The 19,374-nt window shown below is 48.3% G+C and overlaps 1 long non-coding RNA gene across 1 annotated transcript; it reads right to left on the bottom strand.

The window, feature by feature from the left end:
• Positions 1-15,774: 15,774 nt before the first annotated feature.
• Positions 15,775-16,989, bottom strand: LOC125940747 (uncharacterized). The gene is made up of 2 exons (XR_007463949.1): positions 16,059-16,989; positions 15,775-15,909 (listed from the first exon to the last, which is right to left on the bottom strand). It is a non-coding gene; the product is annotated as an uncharacterized LOC125940747 (long non-coding RNA).
• Positions 16,990-19,374: the final 2,385 nt, after the last annotated feature.

The following is a 19,374-nucleotide window of genomic DNA, read 5'->3' as shown; positions in this document are numbered from 1 at the left end:
CGTCTCGTCCTTGACGGGTGCGTACATCTCTGTGGGCACGGCCATCGCTCGGCACCTCCAACCCGACTCTCGCAAGTTCCTCGTCGTCCGCGCCCTCCAAGCCCTCGGCAACATCGTGACGCGCGATCGCGTCCCGGAGATCGAACGCATCGACAACATCGTGGCTCAACGGACATCCCAGCTGCGTTCAGCGTCCGAGACCACGGTGGTCGCCCTGCGTGATCTGGACGCCCCGAAGACGAACTGGTCGCGAGTTCTCACCGATTACGCGAACATGACCGGCAGGCGAGCGCCGTTGAGCGCGATTGTGCGAGACCAGGCCGGCGTTCGGGGTGTTCTAGAAGACCTCGCAAACACCGACCTCCGGGTCGTCTCTGTGTACCTGACGCTCGTGCCCCTGGCTAAGTTCTTCGTCCTGGAGAGCGAAATCCAGCGCCGCGTCGTACCAGGTAGTGACAAGGAGGAGAGGTGCACCAAACGCGAGGCATGCGTCCGCGCCTCGGAGCTGCTGTTCGGGGACTGCTACGGGTCGTGGCTCTCCGCGAACGTCCTCAGACCGGGAATGGCGGACGATGTCGCACAGGTTGTAAACGACGTGGTGGCGGCCGCGGACGCCATGAGCAAGGTCTTCTGGCGCATCCCTTTGAGACATAACCGCATCGTTGCGCCAGCGTGGCTCAGAAAAAGTGAGTAACGCAGGAAACTAAAGTATTAAACTACGACTGTAGAAATGTAGAGGTGGTTCCAGAAAGCAGTTTACTATGCAGACTATATACTACGTAACATTCGGCATGATTTAGGCATTCGCATTCAGTGCCCTCTTGGGAACATTTACCAAATAGACGAATCATTGTTTTCTTAAAGGCGCACTAAACATAAAACGCAAGTCCCTTCGGGAATGTGGCTTTCTGCTCTGTTATTCGGGATACTCTCAATGCAATATCTCCCCACTCAGTCTCAGACATTATTGTAAACCGCCGTGCCCATTGTTTTGCTTTGCCCGACAGTGATTCCCCCATCAGAAGGAGGGCAATCGCAACAAGCGGCCCAGGATGCTTGCGTGCCGCCGAAGCTCAGAGCCGACTTCATCGCAAATACGATCCTTTTCTCCCGTCATACGAAGCCGCAACGGTGCGACATGCGAGCCGCTGATCAGCATGGCTGCGACTACAATGCATTGGGACGATGCTGAAGCGCCGCTGCGGCTCCTCATGCCGGACTTCTTCCACGCCGGTGCCACCGAGGCAGCCGTCAACTACGGCACGCTTGCCTACCACCTCGCCGCGCTCATCTTCCGAACGGCGCTGTCCAAGAACTGGACTTCGTCGTCCGACTATGGTCCCTGCATCGCGCACTACGTCCGCACCCGCCTCGGAATGTTCCTGCCTGGGCTCAGCTGGGACCACATCATCGGAAGCCACTGGGCTCTTCAGGTGGCGCTGCAGGCGGCAGCGACCCGCGACTCGGAATTCAACGCGACCGTGGACTTCTCGAGGCTTTTCTTTCTGCGCTTCGGACACACGTGCTGCTCACAAGCGGTGGCTCCGCCTCAACCTCGCGAATACGATGACGTGAGCGAGATTGACCAATCGCGGGTGTCGTGCAACGCCATTGCGATGGCGGCGCCCGCCTTTGCCTATTCGTTCGAATGTATGGACATGCCCCGTATGGAGTGCTGAGCGTGCGGCACCTGTAAAATCTTCGCGTCGCACCAAAGATTGACCACTTGTCCCCAACAGAACTGCAGTAAGAACTCTGACGACGCAGCTTTAAAGTTCGTTGCCTGTTTTCTCTCCCACTTTTTCTTTGTCTTAATCTTACTTAATGTATTAAATTTATGGTATCGTATCCGGCAGCACGTTCATGGAGTAGCTGCGCACAATCATATATATCATCGTATTTTAGGAGAAAGCATTAAAAAAAGCATTCAAAATTCTACCTTTTTTTCTGATCTTCAAACATTCGACAATAACGCAGTTTTTAGGTTTTTGTTTACATCTTACTCAATCCTCCTTCAATATACTTGTTCTACAACCCTATGCGACGCTATCACATGGCAATAAATGAGCAAAATAATTCAAAACTCGCTCAGATTGACTCACTCAATGCACATTTTAGCTTAGGGCTCATTCAGACGCGCCAAAATCAGGCTCACCCGGACTCACTCACCTGATTAAGATTCAGGCTGGTTCACTCGGACTCAAGCTTTCGCTTGTTCACTCGTAACACTGGCTCAATCAGACCCACGAAATTATTGGCTAAGACTCATTCAAACTTCGTGGAAATGCGCACTCTCACCTGCTTGGCTTGACACAGTGTTGAATTCACGCTTGGCAGACACTTGAGTAGCGGAGCCGCGGAGCTCACTGGTGACGACGACGAAGACGAACAGTGGTGCTCCTCATGTTTTCGGCACACATGTTCCTGTCTCATGGCCACAATAAACGGTCCTTGTTTATCGAACGTAACCCAAAGATTCGCGCTCACTCATACTCATGAGTACGTCTGGGTTAGGATAAGTCAACTTCCATCATCGGAGTCAACGATCAACGATCATCGGAGTCGGATCAACGGAGTCAGTTCCATTGATCTGTACTATGTAGACATCAGTGGTCACTTCACCAAATTCTTACCCGATGTTTTGTAGCATTTGCTTCGTTATCAGACACAGGACAACTGCCAGTGGTGTAGGAACAGTTTGCTCCGATGTGTGTGCGCTTACGAAACCATTTGGTTTCATTTTATTCCTTTAAAGAACCCCAAGGGAAGGGGTTACATAAGGGGTGAGGCATACATGACGCACACAAATACATCTAAGACATAACAATGGTATGCGAGCGATGCAGCTGTATAAAAACACAAGTTATAATGCGTAACGCATAAAACACCCGCTAAACGTTCATGTTGACAGGGTGGAAAACTAATCAAGAAGATAAGTAGTCATTTAAAGCGCAAATAAACGACAAAGAACAGTTGATAATGACAACGCTTTGGGGAAGGCCGTTCCAGTGAGCAGCTGCTCTGAAAAAAAAAAGAGAAGCTTCCTTGCTTTTTCAAATACTTCGAACAGATCACGCACCGGGACGACGACTACAATGTGTCAAAGGTTGTCACCATCGCCGAGAGGACACAGCACCGATCTTGCTCTCCTGTTCTGGTTTTCGAAAACGAGCAGCGTGTACGTAATTAAGTTTGTCCATATATATCAAGCCCGATTAAGTTGCAGAAGCTAAGTACTCATTTTATGCTGAGGCGAGGCACATTTGTTGTTGAACTTGATCGTCTGTTGCAGAGAACATAATTAAAGTCCTTGAGCTGGATTATTCAGAGAGGTGGACACTACCTGCACGAGAAATCGAAGCACATATTCAACTAATAATCCAAAAAAATTGAATTTCCTCATTCATTAATTACTCTACGGCACGTATTGCAATTTAAGAATTTTTACCGGTGTGTCTACTAGGCGTATCCACTTAGGATGAATTTCCAGAATTGCACCAATTTGGAGATATGCGCCATCAAACTCGCCATAAAAATGCACTGTTGTCCCTACTGATGCGACTACATGCACTTGTTCTGTATTTATTGTTCACGACCTACAGAAGGAGGTTGTGATATTCTTATGCTGACACATTTGCTTCCCTCCAAACGGACAAGTGACAGCCTCCACAACACTGGAACGCGTCTGGCTGCAGTTATGCGATGTATACAGCAGGCATCGACGTTTGCAAAGAAAGCTACACGCTCTCTAACTGAGCACTTATACGCACAGAGTTTACTTTAACAATACTTTATCGAGCAAACTGCAGGCACGATAAATAGTTAAAAAAAGCGATACCAGTTATCAAGAAAACCCCTCGTCTCCCAGTCACTGTTTTCAAAGGGGCCCCTGAAGACGCTGGTTGTTTTTATCATGCAGCTCTAGATATATGGTGGTGGTGCGGCGGTGCTCATATTCTCAACTTAGCAGGTCCTGCAATATTTCGTCATTATTAACGTAAGCGATGCGCGAATTACATGTGGCTTGAAGCGAACAAGCAACAGTGGCTGTACCTGCCGGTGTGAACAAATGTACCTCTCGGATAAATCGGCAAATAGGCGCGAACGTTACGTGCTCTCTAAATGTTTCTTGCTGCGAATATCTTAAATGTCTTGTTGAAAATGAGCAAAAAAAAAAAAGATGCGAGCAGCACGCGTAAACATCAGCGGCGAAAATTCCAGTTGCAGTGTAGCAACAAAATCGTCTGACTTGTCTGCCGACGACTTCACTCCTTCGGCACAACACAGCTGTCGCAGGAAGTCGGCAGACCAAAATCGGCGTCGTGTCAGTCTAGTTCGATTGGGCCTAGCTAAACACATCTAAACTGTTTTACAGCTCCAAAGGAAGCCGATGACACCGGCGATCCAAGCCTGCATTATGATTATGATTATTTTATTCGCATCCCCTTTGAAATGGGGCGGTCACAAATAGTCAACTAGCCAGCTTGATTTAATAATAAATGCTTTTCAATCTAGCATCTTTGTTTGCATCTCCTGTATCTTTTTTCTCTTCCTCAAAACTTCTCTATCTATCTTGTACTGCTATCTATGCCTGTAACGAATCCGGTCGTGTCAATCCCTTTCCTGCTTTTTTTCCACCAATACTATAGACGTATCTTGCTTATCTCGACTTCTGACCAGCTGATGCTTCACTTCACATTACATCTAAGCGCTTCTGGAAGGTGTACGTTACCTGAGGGTCTCTCTCACTGGGTGAATCACTTCGCATTCCATTAGGATGGGCTGAGTGGTTTCCCGATTTTTGCTGCAGCATACGCATGCTTCATCTTGTCGTGAGTATTTGCTCGCATATAATATTGGCCTTAGGCAACCATCTCGATCCTCAAGTAACCAGACATTGTCCTGTGTGTTGCCATACAAATTTTTCTTTTAATTTCTTTCTTCCAATTCTTGTAAATCTCCATGGCCTTTTTTTTTACCATTATATGCATCCAATTCACTGTCTCTGTTTCTCTCACTTTCTTTTTGATGACTCCTGGTTGTCTATTTGCACTTTCAATAACCCTGTACTTGGTTGCCAACTTTCTTGACCTCTTCCTCCATTCTGTGTCCATGCTTTTCAGGTACAGATACTTGCGCACTTTAGTCACCCATTTATTTTCATCCATGTTCCTGAGTCTTCAAAGCTAATTTTGTTTGGCGCTTTTGTGACTTCAAAAGAGGCCCAAGCCATGTCACCCAGCCCTGCCTCATTTGTGGTTTTACCGTGGGCTGCTAAAGCCAACCGGCATACCGATCTTTGGTTACATTCCAACCAAGACAAGACATCCGATATTAAGCAGGAAATGGAATTTGTGAACGTAAGCGCTGGTACCATGTCTCCTTTCCAGATTCCACGCTCCTTTCCAGATTCCACCTCCTACTTATTGTGACCCCGAAGTGCTCCATATTTAATTCTTGCTGCCTTCCACGTCCCCTTTATTTTCAAATTGTCTTGGTGGGTGCTCGAGTAAATCTTTCTTTGTTTATGTGTATACGCCGAAGTATTTGTATTGCTTGTCTATGGGTATGACTTGCTGTTGAATTGACACCACGTAATTACTCCTATTTTCATCAAAGCCCAAACAGCATGAGAGCGATCTTGTGCTCGACAGCGACGAGCGACGGCTTCGAGCGACGAAACGGGCCGTCGAGCGATCGGATCGCTCGTTCTTGTCGCTCGGTCGCTCGGTTCTGGAAATCTAGAATTCGTCGCTCGTCGCCCGGAAGTGCTATGAGGCGACTAACCGATAACACGAAGCCGGAACAGGATGTACAGAGTCGTCCACTCTTAGTGCGAACACGGCGCCGCGTGGCTGCGCTCCGGGGAGCGCCAGCGCACATGGCGCGGCCGCGCATCGAAGCTAAGCGGCGCAGGCGCACGTGCTTGGAGGCGGGGCTTCGTGTCGTCTGCTAAAGCGCGCGAGCGAGCTGTGTATGTGCCGCCTGTTGTCTGCTAAAGCACAGCGCGCTCGCGCACTTTAGCAGACGACACGAAGCCCCACCTCCAAGCCCTTGTGCACCTGCGCCGCTTAGCTTCGATGCGCGGCCGCGCCGTGTGCGCTGGCGCTCTGCGGAGCGTAGCCATAGGGTGCCTCGATGCCCAGCGTAGCCACGCGGCGCGGTGTTCGTAGTAAGAGTGGACGACCCTGTACAGTCTGTTTCAAACTTACGAAAAAAACTCGGAGCGCCTTGCAATGCGCTCCGAGTTTTCCCTCAAGTGTAAAACAGGCTGTACATCGGTCAAATATACTACCGTTTGTCGCACGGAACGAGCAAACGACTAAATTGGGGTTAATCACCTCAATATGTATATCTTGTATCTAATGGCATGACTTAGTTAAAAATCGCGACGTGTTTTGTTTTCCAGCCCATGTTCACCTACTATGTATGACTGATTATTCATGTGTGTAAGCGGGTGATCGGCGCTCTGTCAGGCTTTCTGAGCCTTTACGCCGATCCCCTAGGCAACTATGTAGACTGGTTGTCTGAAATAAACATTTCAATTTCAATTTCAAATTTCGATGCGTGGAAGGATAAGAACCTAGTGCAACCCCTTTAGAAATATGTATGCTGCTCTTTACAGTGAAACACATACGCTTAAATTAATAAAGCACGCGTCACGCCATTTTCGACGCAAGTTTGCTGCCCTCATACCGGCGACACAGGGGAGACGTCGCTCAAATGTCGTCGCTCGCATGTGGTACGACTTGTAGGCGACGAGCGAACGCGACAGCCATCTCCATCGCGTCGCTTGTCGTCGCGCGCAAGATCGCTTGCATGCGGTTTATACCTAAAGATAATAATTCCCGATTTCTCTTTGCTAAACTTAAGGCTTAGGTTTGTCGCACGTCAGCAGGGGCAGACGGAGCTGAGGAGAGCAGCAGGGAAGACGCGTTGGCCTGGTTGGGACGTCAATGTTCGGGAGGCCAACAAGTGTGGGAGAGACCCGGTCGAGTGCCAACGCCTTACGAATCGACACGGCTTCGGCCGCTGTCGCCCAGCAGACATACAAGAATCTACGAGAGCCCGCCTACCGCATCTCCTCCAGCAAGCCTTCGAGTGACGCAGACAACGTAAGCTTCGTGAAACGCCAAAGCGGGAGCGAGCGCTGCTATTATGTAGGGACGCTTCGCACAGTCCTCGTATGCCCAATGCTTGGGGTTCTTGTAGTTGTCCTTTTACAGCAAAACTGTCTATGGCTAGGGCTCTATGCATTTTTCGTGTCCGTGAACAGATCTGCGTGTGCAACGACTCATCTCCCGAATGTGATGCAAAATCGCTTCATTCCATGCAAAGACTTATACGTCTCATGAGACGCTGCTCGGCGTTCGCATGGAGCGGACGCGTCGCTCTCGAGCTCTGCATAGGTTTCAATTTATCCTGGTTTATGCGGTGCTGGACCTTCCATTTTTGGCAAGGATATTCTAAACGGTGATCGACACCCGCTGAGCAAGACATCCGACCATTCGCAAGTATTGAAATTGTTTTATTCACCACTTTCTGCGTCGCCAAACTTAGGCCTCGGCGGCCGCTCCGCCTCGTCGGCGGCAGCGTTCGGCGCCAAGGCGGCGATGGCAGCTGATATTGAAGTTGAAGGCGAAGATCTCACGGCGGAGGAGATGGCACGATGGCAGGAACAACATATATTCCGTGCCAGCAAGCTCTCCAACCCAATCGCACTATCATCGCAGCCGAAACGACCTGGGAAGATGGCGTGGCCCAGGCAGCCACTGCCACCGGATGACTCCTACACCGCCGTGGTACGGATACGCGGCGGCCTAGATTGCTCAAAATACCATCCGATCTACCTCAAGAGTATGATGCAAGAGGCTGCCCAACTTGCAGAAGACATCGACAGTGCTCGGGTAAATACCCTAAATAACACTTTATTGATCACCTCTACCAGTATGGACCGTATTGACGCCTACCTTCGCGTCAAAAGCCTCACCATCGCTGGTAAACCCACGAGGTGGTGGTGCACCCCACCTCTCCGCAAGACTCGTGTAAAGGAATTTTCGCTTTACCCGTCGACATTAAGGAAGCCGAAATCTTGCCGCATCTTCGACAAGCTAACCCGGAAGCCGCGGTGCTCCACGCCCGCCGAATGGGTAAGACCGAAACAATATTGGTGACTTTCCTCGGGAAGAAGGTGCCGTTCTACGTCCAATACGCCCACTGCTGGCTCCGCTGCACCCCTTTTCGACAGAAGGTGGAAGCCTGTGTCAAGTGCAAGCAAATCGGACATCGGCCGGATGTGTGCCCGGTGGTGTGCGTTCCAACTTGTGAGAAGTGCGGGGAGGTTAGCCCCGACGCGAACCATACCTGCAATCATAAATGTGTGCTCTGTGCGGGAGACCACGCCACGGGCTCGGCGCAGTGTCCGCAGCGCTACAAGCCCAAGAAGACCCCTCCTCCTCCAAAGAAGAAGAAATCCGATACCAAGAAATCACGCAAGGAGCCGCCACCATCTCTGAAAGGGAAAGAACACTGGCCGGCGCTACCGACACCATCAACCTCACAATCAGGACCAGCGCACAGCCAGGTGAGCTGGGCTGGGGTAGCTTCTCGCGGCTCCTCACTTCCCAACTTCCCTCCCAACCTGACAAACACCAACCAATTTTTCTCACTAGCTCAAGAAAACGCAATGTTAAGAGCCAAAATAGCCCAGATCGAAGCTCAAATCCAATCACTTAACTCCCCTATCCCTAGTACGTCCAATGCATCAGAAGACATGGAAGTTTCTAACAATACACAGGCGAGCCCTGTGGTGGCGCCTCCCCCTCGAAATACGGCAGGACCTCCGCCCGCCAAGCGCAGGAGCTCCGACGAGGCCGAAATTCTCTTAGACGCAGACGCCTACATGGATCTGAACGACAGAATCACAGATCTTGAAACCAAAACTGGTCAGAGATTCCTTGCCCTAGAGACGCGCATTACGCACCTCGAGACTCGCATGACCAATATTTAGAGCAAAATTGACGAACTCAAAAACATGATTGCTACGATCATCCCCCTCATTCCAACACTGAATAATGGCCAAAACAAATAAAAGCAAAGATTTAATTATCTGGCAATGGAACTGCCGGGGGTACAAAAAGAAAAAAGCTAATTTCCAACACTATGTAGCCAATAGCCCAACCCCACCGGCGGTAATAGCATTACAAGAAGTTCACTGTGCAGTGAAACTACCGGGATATAATACTCACCAGTCGCATCGCTCCGCTGCAGGGTCGCACACGGCATTCCTTACACAACGACACCTCGCAGTAACACATGCCAAATTTGACGGGGTCGACATAGAACACGACTTTATTAAAATTCTTCCACAATCTCACAGAATTCCCACCATATCAATTCTCAATGTTTACAGCAAACCGAAAGAAAAAAAAAAACACACACACACACACACAAATTTGACACTCTCTTTGTTTCTGCCCGCAAGGAATCTGGCCGTCACCCGTTAGTAATTGTGGGTGACTTCAATGCACCGCATCAGGCCTGGGGGTACAGAACCAGCACTCCCAAGGGTAGGGGATTATGGGAACTCATTCAAGACTCGCACCTTACCGTACATAATAATATAGATACACCGACGAGACTAGGTAATAGTGTCGCCATGGATACGACACCTGACCTTACGCTCTCCCTTCGTGCCAGAAATGTAGATTGGCTCAGATTAGACGAGAACCTAGGTAGCAATCATTATATTGTTCAAACCTCCCTTAGCTTTCAGCACAAGCCATTTCGTAGTACACAACTCAGTATCTCAGACTGGGCTAAATTTCGTGAATACAGGGGAGGGCAGATGTCAGGCGACATTCTTGACATAGAACAATGGGTTGAGCAGTTAAAGGACGATGCGCTCAGATATACCACTACCCTGCCTGAGGAGGCACAGATGCAAGAAATTGACGCGAAACTCCTTCACATGTGGACGGCGAAGAGCTCGCTCTTACGAAGGTGGAGAGGACAACGCTATAATAGGAAACTCAGACGCCGGATAGCGAAGCTGGACCTGGAAATCCAGGACTATGCTGAGCAACTGGCTCAACAGCAATGGGGACAAAAGTGTGAAAGTCTTAGTGGGAGACTGAGCAATAAGCGGGCGTGGCAACTATTGAGGCATCTTCTTGATCAGACTTAATCTAAAACTGTACATGGTCATCAGATCAATAAAATACTGCACGAGCGAAAAGACGATCTTGCAAGCTTTTTCCAAGAGTTACGCGATAAGCACCTCCCCTCACAGACAAAAGCTCCCCACGTAAATTACACAGGATCCCGCAACCCAGAACTGGACGCCCCGATTACAGAGGCTGAGGTTGCACACGCAATGGCCAATCTCAAAACAACGTCGGCGTCAGGGCCGGATCAGGTCTCTAATAAAATGCTTCGTAACCTCGAGAGGCAAGCCGTTGCTGCACTCACAAAATACTTTAACGAATGCTTGGAGACGGGAACCCTCCCCAAGCAATGGCGAGACGCCAGGGTAATCGTTATTCCGAAACCAGGCAAGCCCATTAACCCCGATAACTTACGCCCCATCTCCCTTACGTCATGCCTAGGCAAATTGCTAGAACACCCCAGTGAACCATTAATGTACCATAGATGTCCATAGAACCAGGCGCGGATCCAGGGGGGATGTCCGGATGTCCTGACCCCCCCCTCAGATTTCTGTATCGCCCCCTCGCTGATAGGGGGATGGCACTGTCACAAAAAAATATGGCCACCAGCATTCTTCAAAATTATTTTTCGTGAGTACCAGTGGTATCAGCCATGTCGAAGTAAAGCTAGCTCGCTCACAAGCTTAGTTGTACTCCGTAGGGGTGTGGTGGCGCGAAGTTGCCGTAGTTAATTTTTCTCATGAACACCTTGGACCTCCTGGCGCCGGCCGTGCCTTACTCGTCCCGTCGGTGGCGTCGTATGAACAAGGGGACGTCCCTTTTGCCAAGCACGCCTTCGCGCCTGATCAACTTAGTTCCGCATTGGGGTGTCATCGGTTGCCTCATTTGCTGTCATCGGTTCTGCGACCAACCTGCTTAATGAAAGAGATCTCTCGCTGAAGTGTTCATATATAAATAATAAGAACTAACAGCTAAACTAATAACTACGCATAGGCGACTTTTTTTTAAACTGTAGCCCTCATTGTGATCACAGTTACACGTTGACAATATCCAGTACGAGCACAGTACCGTTCGTACGCTACAAGTTTTTCATTGTAACTTCGCAGTTTTATTGTCGTACATTTAGCATAGGAAGCTCAAAGCCGCCGGATCCTTTTATCTGAGTGGGCGTTCTCGCGGAGCGGGGCGAAGCCTCGAGCAGCGGCTGCGAAGTGAGGGAGCGTGACGTCAGCGGCCAACGCCAGCGTGCGGGCCTTGGATGGCGTCGCGTGGTTAGAGAAACGGGAGCGGATGCGCGCCTTGTGTAAAAGGATGACGTCACGTGGGAAACAAAACATGAAGACGCTGGCTCGCGCTCACGGCTACTACGCCACATCGTTCTTCTTGTAGGTGGCGTCGTGAGTCTTCATGCGCGGTGATTCGCATATCGCAAACAACCAGCGTAGTGGTTGCCGCGTTGGAGCGGAGCGTTACGCCCGTATTCAAGAACGTTCCTCTAGTCAACACAACACCTCGACTCAAGAGGAAAGATAGCACCGCAATCCCTCCAAAGAAGTGGTCACTGAGCTTCATGATCATTCATGGGAATTCTTCAGAATTGTCACGTCTTTATCACTCGAGAGGCGGCGCTGTGCTCAACAAGGTGAAGTGGAGGAAGAGCTTCGAGTCGAGGGCTGTTTGAGAATTGGGAAGTTAGTCCTACAAAGCAAACGAAAGTGTCTCAGCCGAACACAAAGAATCTTCTTAAGGAAATCAAGGTGTCCCGACAGAACTCCAACGACGGACCCGTGCTTACGCATTTATAACGAACCTGCGACATATCATCCCAAATTTATTTTAAGAAACAAAACAGGCTAGATATACCGGGTGTTCAAAATTAAGCTTTATGGTTTTTTTAAAATTAGGCACTGGGAGGCACGTGAAGACTACCAGCGCAAATAAGTTGTGTGGCCAGGGGGACACAAAGTGAGATAATTATCGCTGTCAGCAGCCGAATTAACTAAAATTGAATAATTAACTTTTTATTGGCTGCAGTAAGTGTATATGTTTGTATTCACAAGTTAGAGGCAGTCGTGTTTCTACACAGTTTCACTTGGAAGAATTCTTCTAGCATGTCTATGCTCCGAGATATCCAACTCCAAATTTTAATGGTCGTTCGCATGATTACGCATGCAAGAGAGGGAGGATCGGCGCAAAGCTCCTCCATGATGTGACGCGGCTGTTGGGTGCGGCGTTTAGTCTGACAACGCGGCGGAGGCATTGGCAAAAATTATAACTGCCCCCCTTCCCCTCACGGCTGGCGAAATAAAAAAAAATCGAAGAACCCGTAACCGCTGTCGTTACACGCGACCGCGCAGCCTGTAAAGATGGCGGCAGCTGCCATGCCTAGGTCACTCTAGCCATGCCGAGATAATGGCGCGAGCGGAGAAGCCGGAGGGCAGCGCGCGTGCGTAATGGTGACTAGACGATCGGGCATGGTCCTTGTTTGGGCTACGCAAATAAAGTGACTGCTGATTTCCAAGTATTGTAAGTTTTATTGAAATCAAAAGCAACAACTGCACCATCAACAGGAGAAACCTTTTTAGCTATGCTAACGAATATTTCATACTGCCGCTTTAACTTTGGTGTTGTCATGCACAAATCTCATGACAACACTTCACCCATCAAGATGTCAATGCCCTAATATGTTCAAAATGCCTCCCTTCCACAGCAAAGCAAAGCATAAACCACTCTCGCGTCGAGTCGATAAATCTGCGCAGTACGACAATTGAAATTTGGAGTCGGATATCTCGGAGCACGAACACGCTAGATTAATTCTTCCGACTGATGCTGTGTAGAAACACGACTGCCTCTAAGTTTTCAATACAAACATACCCACTTACTGCAGTCGACAAAAAATAATTGTTCAATTTTAGTTAATTGGGCTGCTCACAGCGTAATTATCACCTCACTTTGTGCCCCCCTGGCCACATAACTTATTTGCACAGGTGGTCTTCGTGTGCCTCCCAGTGCCTAATTTTAAGAAAACCATAAAGCTTAGTTTTGAGCAACCTGTATTATCAGGCACAGCCGCCAAGCACATGGCTGTATTGGGTAACGTCCTTTTCCTATAAGCTCGGAGAAACCGATACCTGGCTTCGCTATAGGGCTTCTTCCTCTTTCTGGGGTTTTACGTGCCAAAACCAGTTCTGATTATGAGGCACGCCGTAATGAAAGACTCCGGATGAATTTTGACCACCTGGGGTTCTATAACGTGCACTACAACGTAAGCACACGGGCGTTATTGCATTTCGCCTCCATCGAAATGCGGCCGCAGCGGCCGGGATCCCGCGATCTCGTGCTCAGCAGCGCAACGCCTGAGCTGACTGAGCCACCATGGCGGGCTACAGGTGTTGCTCTAGCCGTATAAAACGCGCGTTTATCGTGCGCAGAAACGGTGAATTTAGGTAAATGATAAAGGCTACTATCATCATCATCATCATCATTGACAGAAGCTGACCCCCCCCTCAGAAAAAACCTGGATCCACCCCTGCATAGAACATCATGTTTGAGACATTGCACACATCCTATAGATATCTATATTTCTCCAAACAACATCACAAATACGTACCATGGATAATCTAAGTCCCATCCAGATCACGTTGCTGTAACGTTGAAAGGATGTCGCAGCTGGACATAAGTAACCTCTAATAGATGTTCTTTTGGGGGATGCAGGAGGTCCATAGAACATCTAGTGGATCTTTCCTGCTGACGCTATAATGAGCTGTATACCTTCGAGTGCCACAGCAGATGTACTATTGAATACAAATGAAATGCGAACAGCAGAGTGTGTGGTCAAAACGTAACTAAAAGCACAGTGTGCGGCGTCGGTCAGCGATGATTGTACACATGCATGTGGTTTCGATGCGGAGTGCGGGGCTGCTTGTCCTAGTGCGTATTACGTCACCTGTATTTTGTTTGAAGCTTGTATTCTCACCCCGCCATTGCAGTGCCATTCCTATCTGTGATTACTTTTAAGGTGGCTAGCACTGTTGTTGCTCATCCAATGCAATCCATTTTTCGTGCTATTCAAATTACGATTAGACACTGGCAGCTTTGATGGTGGTAAAAAAAGCAAAGCAATGCACGTTAGCAAGCTGGGTGCATGCCAGCTATATCACACTACAGATGTAGCGATGGTGCTAGTCACCATAACACTGTACTTCCAGGTGGGTATGGCACTGCCGAGGAGAGATGAGAAAACAACTTTCGGAAAAAATACGGGTGACGTTTATCGCAATAGGGCGAGCAGCGCTGCACTCTTCCTCGAGAACTACATCCCTGCGCACGTGCACGACTGGCCGACGACATGCACAGTATACCTTTAGTTATGCTTCGGCCACACAGTCCGCTGTTCACATTTAATTTGTCCTCAATGGTACAAAAAAAATTAAATCATGGGGTTTTACGTGCCAAAACCAGTTCTGATTATGAGGCACGCCGTAGTGGGGGACTCCGGAAATTTGGACCACCTGGGGTTCTTTAACGTGCACCTAAATCTAAGTACACGGGTGTTTTCGCATTTCGCCCCCATCGAAATTCGGCCGCCGTGGCCGGGATTCGATCCCGCGACCTTGTGCTCAGCAGCCCAACACCATAGGTCCTCAATGGTACATCTGCTGAGGCACACTAATGGCACAGTTACCCCCATTGTCGGCATGTAGCTGGTGACTTTGCTTGAAATGTTTTGTTAACGTGTAAACGTGTGAATGTGAAAATATAAATTGCAACACTTATTAGTGAAATCCTTAGATGGCTCAATGGTCGAAAAATCTGATGTCCAGCGTTGCAGCATTAAAATTCAATGGCACCAAAATTGGGGATTGAATCTTCGACCTTTGGTGTTAATAAGGTCGAAGCGAATTAAGGCATAGTTCATTAAGATAGAGTTAATTGAGGCACTCTAACCCACGGCCTTTGTTGGGAGTCGAAACAACTTGGAGATATGGGCGAACCGGCCACATCTCCAAATTATCTCCATGTTGGATTCCAATTGACATGGTGAAGGTAGAGTCGAACCCACTACCTTGGGTGTTCATTAGAGCGAAGTTACTTAAGGCAAGTTAATTACGGCAGAGTTAAGGCACTCGAACTCTCGACCTTTGGTGGAAGTCAAACCCACGACTTTTGACGTTAATTAAGACAAAGTTAATTAAGATACAATTAAGGCACTCAAATTAACCCTCGACCTTTGGTGGGAGTAGAGCCCGCAACCATTGGTGTTAATTATGACGAAATTAATTAAGGCACATGTAATTAAGGCACCCGAGCCCACAACTTTGGTAGGAGAAAACAATAGAAGCAACAACGCATGCGAATGAGAATGACAAATAAGTTAATTAATGCTTCGTGAGTGCGCAGGCTTCTGCCTTCATCCTCTTCAGTGTTCGCTAAAGTGACTGTCAACTTTTATATATAGTTCTAGCGCTCATCAAAATGCGAAAACTGTGCTAACAAAACCGTAAATTCGCATTTTGATCATTATGCATCATTACAAATCCTGCAATGGATAAATGAAAAATAGTGAGTTCAGTAAGCACTAGGTAAAGCACACCAGTGAAACTCACAATGTCATACCAATGTTACTTTTTTATTTATACAACTGATAAAGCTTTATTACAAAAATGATCGGCCCCCAGCCACGCACATGTATGAAATTATTCATTACATGTTCTCGCTGTATACAAACAGGTTAAACGCGGATCTTTAAAAAAAACGTAATCAAAAACAGATTCTTGAAAATTAAACTTCATGAAAACAAGTAACGAGTAGGCACAAAATGACTAGTAGGCACAGTGCCACAATTATAATTAAAAAGAATAAAACTGATTAGTAAGAGGTAGTATCACATACTAATTAATGACCAAAAGTGCATGGCCTGCTTGCCAGCACCTGCTTCTGGGGCCACCGGATTCAAGATAGAAAGCCAGTACTTTATAGCTGCATTGAAAAATATATGGTCAAATAAATTCCCCGCAAGCAGAATCCAGAGATGGAATGTTCATCTTGATAGGCAACTTGGTCAGGCAGCTTCTCAGATCACAAAAGTGCCAATAACATAATGCTGCCAGAGACTTAGAGATAGGCTTTGCAAATGAGAAATATCCCCGACACTTGAAGAGGAACGCCGGAAACCAAGTGATACAAACATGTGCGAAAATTAACCATCAAAACATTGCCTCCAGAACATTCCCGTAAGCGCTCCGCAAGGCGAACAAACGTACCACAAATAGCAGTCAGAAGCACAGCTCTACATTTCAGCACGCAACTATACAGTTCTGCCTAGTATATACGTACTTGGGCCATGGTCAACCCCACAAAAGTCGAAAAGACACAAATAAAGCACACGCTGCTCGCGCTCGGAACATTGCTGCGCACTTGCATCGAGGCGCGTGTTGCTGAATTGATATAAGTGGCGATGCGAAGTCAAAGCTATTGCGAGTTCAAGCTTCTCTTTTTCTTTATAAACTGTCGTAATACATCAGCAAGTTAAAAGTTACGCATTTTCAACAGTGTACTAATAGATATAACTGAAAAATAAAGCATCTTTGTATGCGAAAGAAAATGACGTAACCGATACCGAAAGCATAACGAAAAAATGGCGAATGTCCGGCAGCAACGTTACTAGACCTCCAGCAGTGCGTGCAAAGGTCGTGCTAAATTGCAAAATAATTAATTTAATGCTTTTGCTCTCCTAGCTTCCCATTGTTAGGCATTAGAGACAATTTGCTTGTATTTCTGCGGCATAGTGCGTGCATCGACTCATAACGCACAATGTACGATCAATGCACGAGATCTTTGAATGTGCAAGAGATGTCCAAATCATAAGGACATTCGACGTCCTCTGGATGACCCTTGACTGCCACGTACTAGTCGAACATACTATAGATGTAAAGTGGACGTCGTTAAATGTCTTGGATATTTGGTCTTTTGTGGTACATCCAATGGATATTTGTGGTTCACTGGGACGTTATTCTCTACCGACTAACGGCGTACGTGGAGGAGGCAGGAATCTTTCCAACCGAAATGATTGGCTTTCGTAAGCACTTATCTACCCAGGATATCATGCTCCAACTTCAGAAGGATATAATTAGGCAGAGTCCAGGTCTCGACACCAAAGCTGTGCTCGCACTTGACCTTCGTGGGGCCTTCAATAACGTTAGCCATGCAACCATATTGAGGGAACTTAATGGACTAGACATTGGAGAGCGTACTTATAAGTACATCTCCAACTTTCTCAAAGATAGAACAGCCACGATTCACATGGGTACAGAACACTCTTCGGAATTCAACCTGGGCAGCTTTGGAACGCCCCAAGGTTCAGTGCTATCCCCCTTCCTCTTTAACGTCGCGATGCTAAACATCGCTCGCGAACTTCAGGCAATCCCAAATATATCCTTTGCCCTCTATGCGGACGACATCACCATATGGACCAGGGGCGGCGGTTCGGACGCGGAGCTGCAGGAACTCTTGCAGAAAGCCACGGACCGGGTCAACGAATGCGCGCAGCAGCTTAACCTAACGTGTGCTCCAACCAAACCAGAGCTCCTGCTTCTCCCCTCACACAAACGAGCCGAAAAACATATGACTCCAATTCATATCACCCTAGCCGGCACTCCCATTCCTATCGTTGATAACATTCGGATCTTAGGTCTCACCATACAGAAAAATAGGCAAAACACAACTATAATTCAGAGGCTTAGGCAATCTGTTGATCAGACAATTAGACTAATTGGCAGAGTATCAAAGAAGAGAGGGGGCCTGCGAGAAAGAGAACTACTCCAACTCGTTCAAGCTTTCGTAATCCCTCACATAACATATACTGTGCTCTACCTCACTCACACTAAACGGGAGGAGGAGGAAATCAATACACTTATCCGCAAGGTTCACAAATTTGCCCTAGGGTTACCCATGAGAACATCTACTGAACGATTTGTTGCCACTGGGGCGCATAACACAGTCTCAGAGTTAATTGAAGCCCACCTCAATGCACAGTATTACAGACTCGCAAAATCCACTACCGGAAGATGCATACTTCACAGCCTTGATATTAACCCTCCCTTCCAATCTACACGCAAAATTCCTCTGCGGAGTGAGCTCCGAGCCAAATTGTATGTACCACCGCTTCCTCGGAACATGCATCCACAATATAACCACATGCGGAGAGTGGCTCGTGTGCGAGCGTTGCACCGCCACTACGATAAACTACCCGGCACACTATACGTAGACGCCGCAGAATACCCCTTAAACCCCCATAAGTTCGCTATCACGGCAGTCACTCCACAAGGCCAGCTGGTGGCAGCGGCCTCTGTATGCACCTCTTTCTCAGAGGAGGCAGAAAAGGCAGCCATAGCGCTGGCTCTCACTATCCCCTCAGCCGCCACTATCATCAGCGATTCTAAATCAGCCGTGTACGACTATGGAGCCGGGTGTATCGGCAGACTGGCTGGAATCATCGCATGCAAATCAGTAGTTCAATCAGAAGTTACACTCGTTTGGGCTCCTGCACACGAGGGCCTGCCAGGCAACGAAGCCGCCCATGCCTGTGCCCGAGGTTTCACGAACCGGACACAGACAACACAAGGGGAGGCTGAGGCCGGCGCCTCGCGTGAAAGACTCATCACATATCACGACATCTGCCAACACTACACGTCATCTCGACGCACTTTACCCCCTCTCACTCGTCCCCACTCGAGGGAATTGGAAATCTTATGGAGACAACTGCAGACACACGCCATCACTACTCCGTCACTCCTGAATAAACTATACCCCGATCAATTTCTCGATCCCGGCTGCTCTCGTTGCACAACCCCTTATGCTAAATATAACCACATACTTCTAGAATGCCCCGACCACCCCCCTCCCCCCCGCCTTAAGAGTGTGGAGCTGTGGGGGGCTGCCCTAGGCAGCTCCGAGCCTGGTCTGCAGGACGACGTCCTGCGCTGGGCCGTGGAGGTGATGGGGCTCTACCACGAGTAGATGTCTCTGTCGCCGCCCACCCCCGCAGATCCTGCAGGGTTTTAATCCTGACAAATAAAGTTGTTCATTCATTCATTCATATACGTCTCATCACTTGGATATGCATTTGCATTACATTAGCTAACAATAGCTAACAATAGCTGTGCGACCCGCGCCGGCCATGTGTTAAGACCATGTGTACGCTCGCACC

This window comes from Dermacentor silvarum, chromosome 10 (genome assembly GCF_013339745.2).
Source record: "Dermacentor silvarum isolate Dsil-2018 chromosome 10, BIME_Dsil_1.4, whole genome shotgun sequence".
NCBI classification, from domain to species: Eukaryota; Metazoa; Arthropoda; class Arachnida; order Ixodida; family Ixodidae; genus Dermacentor; species Dermacentor silvarum.
This window is presented reverse-complemented; position numbering and strand designations above follow the sequence as displayed.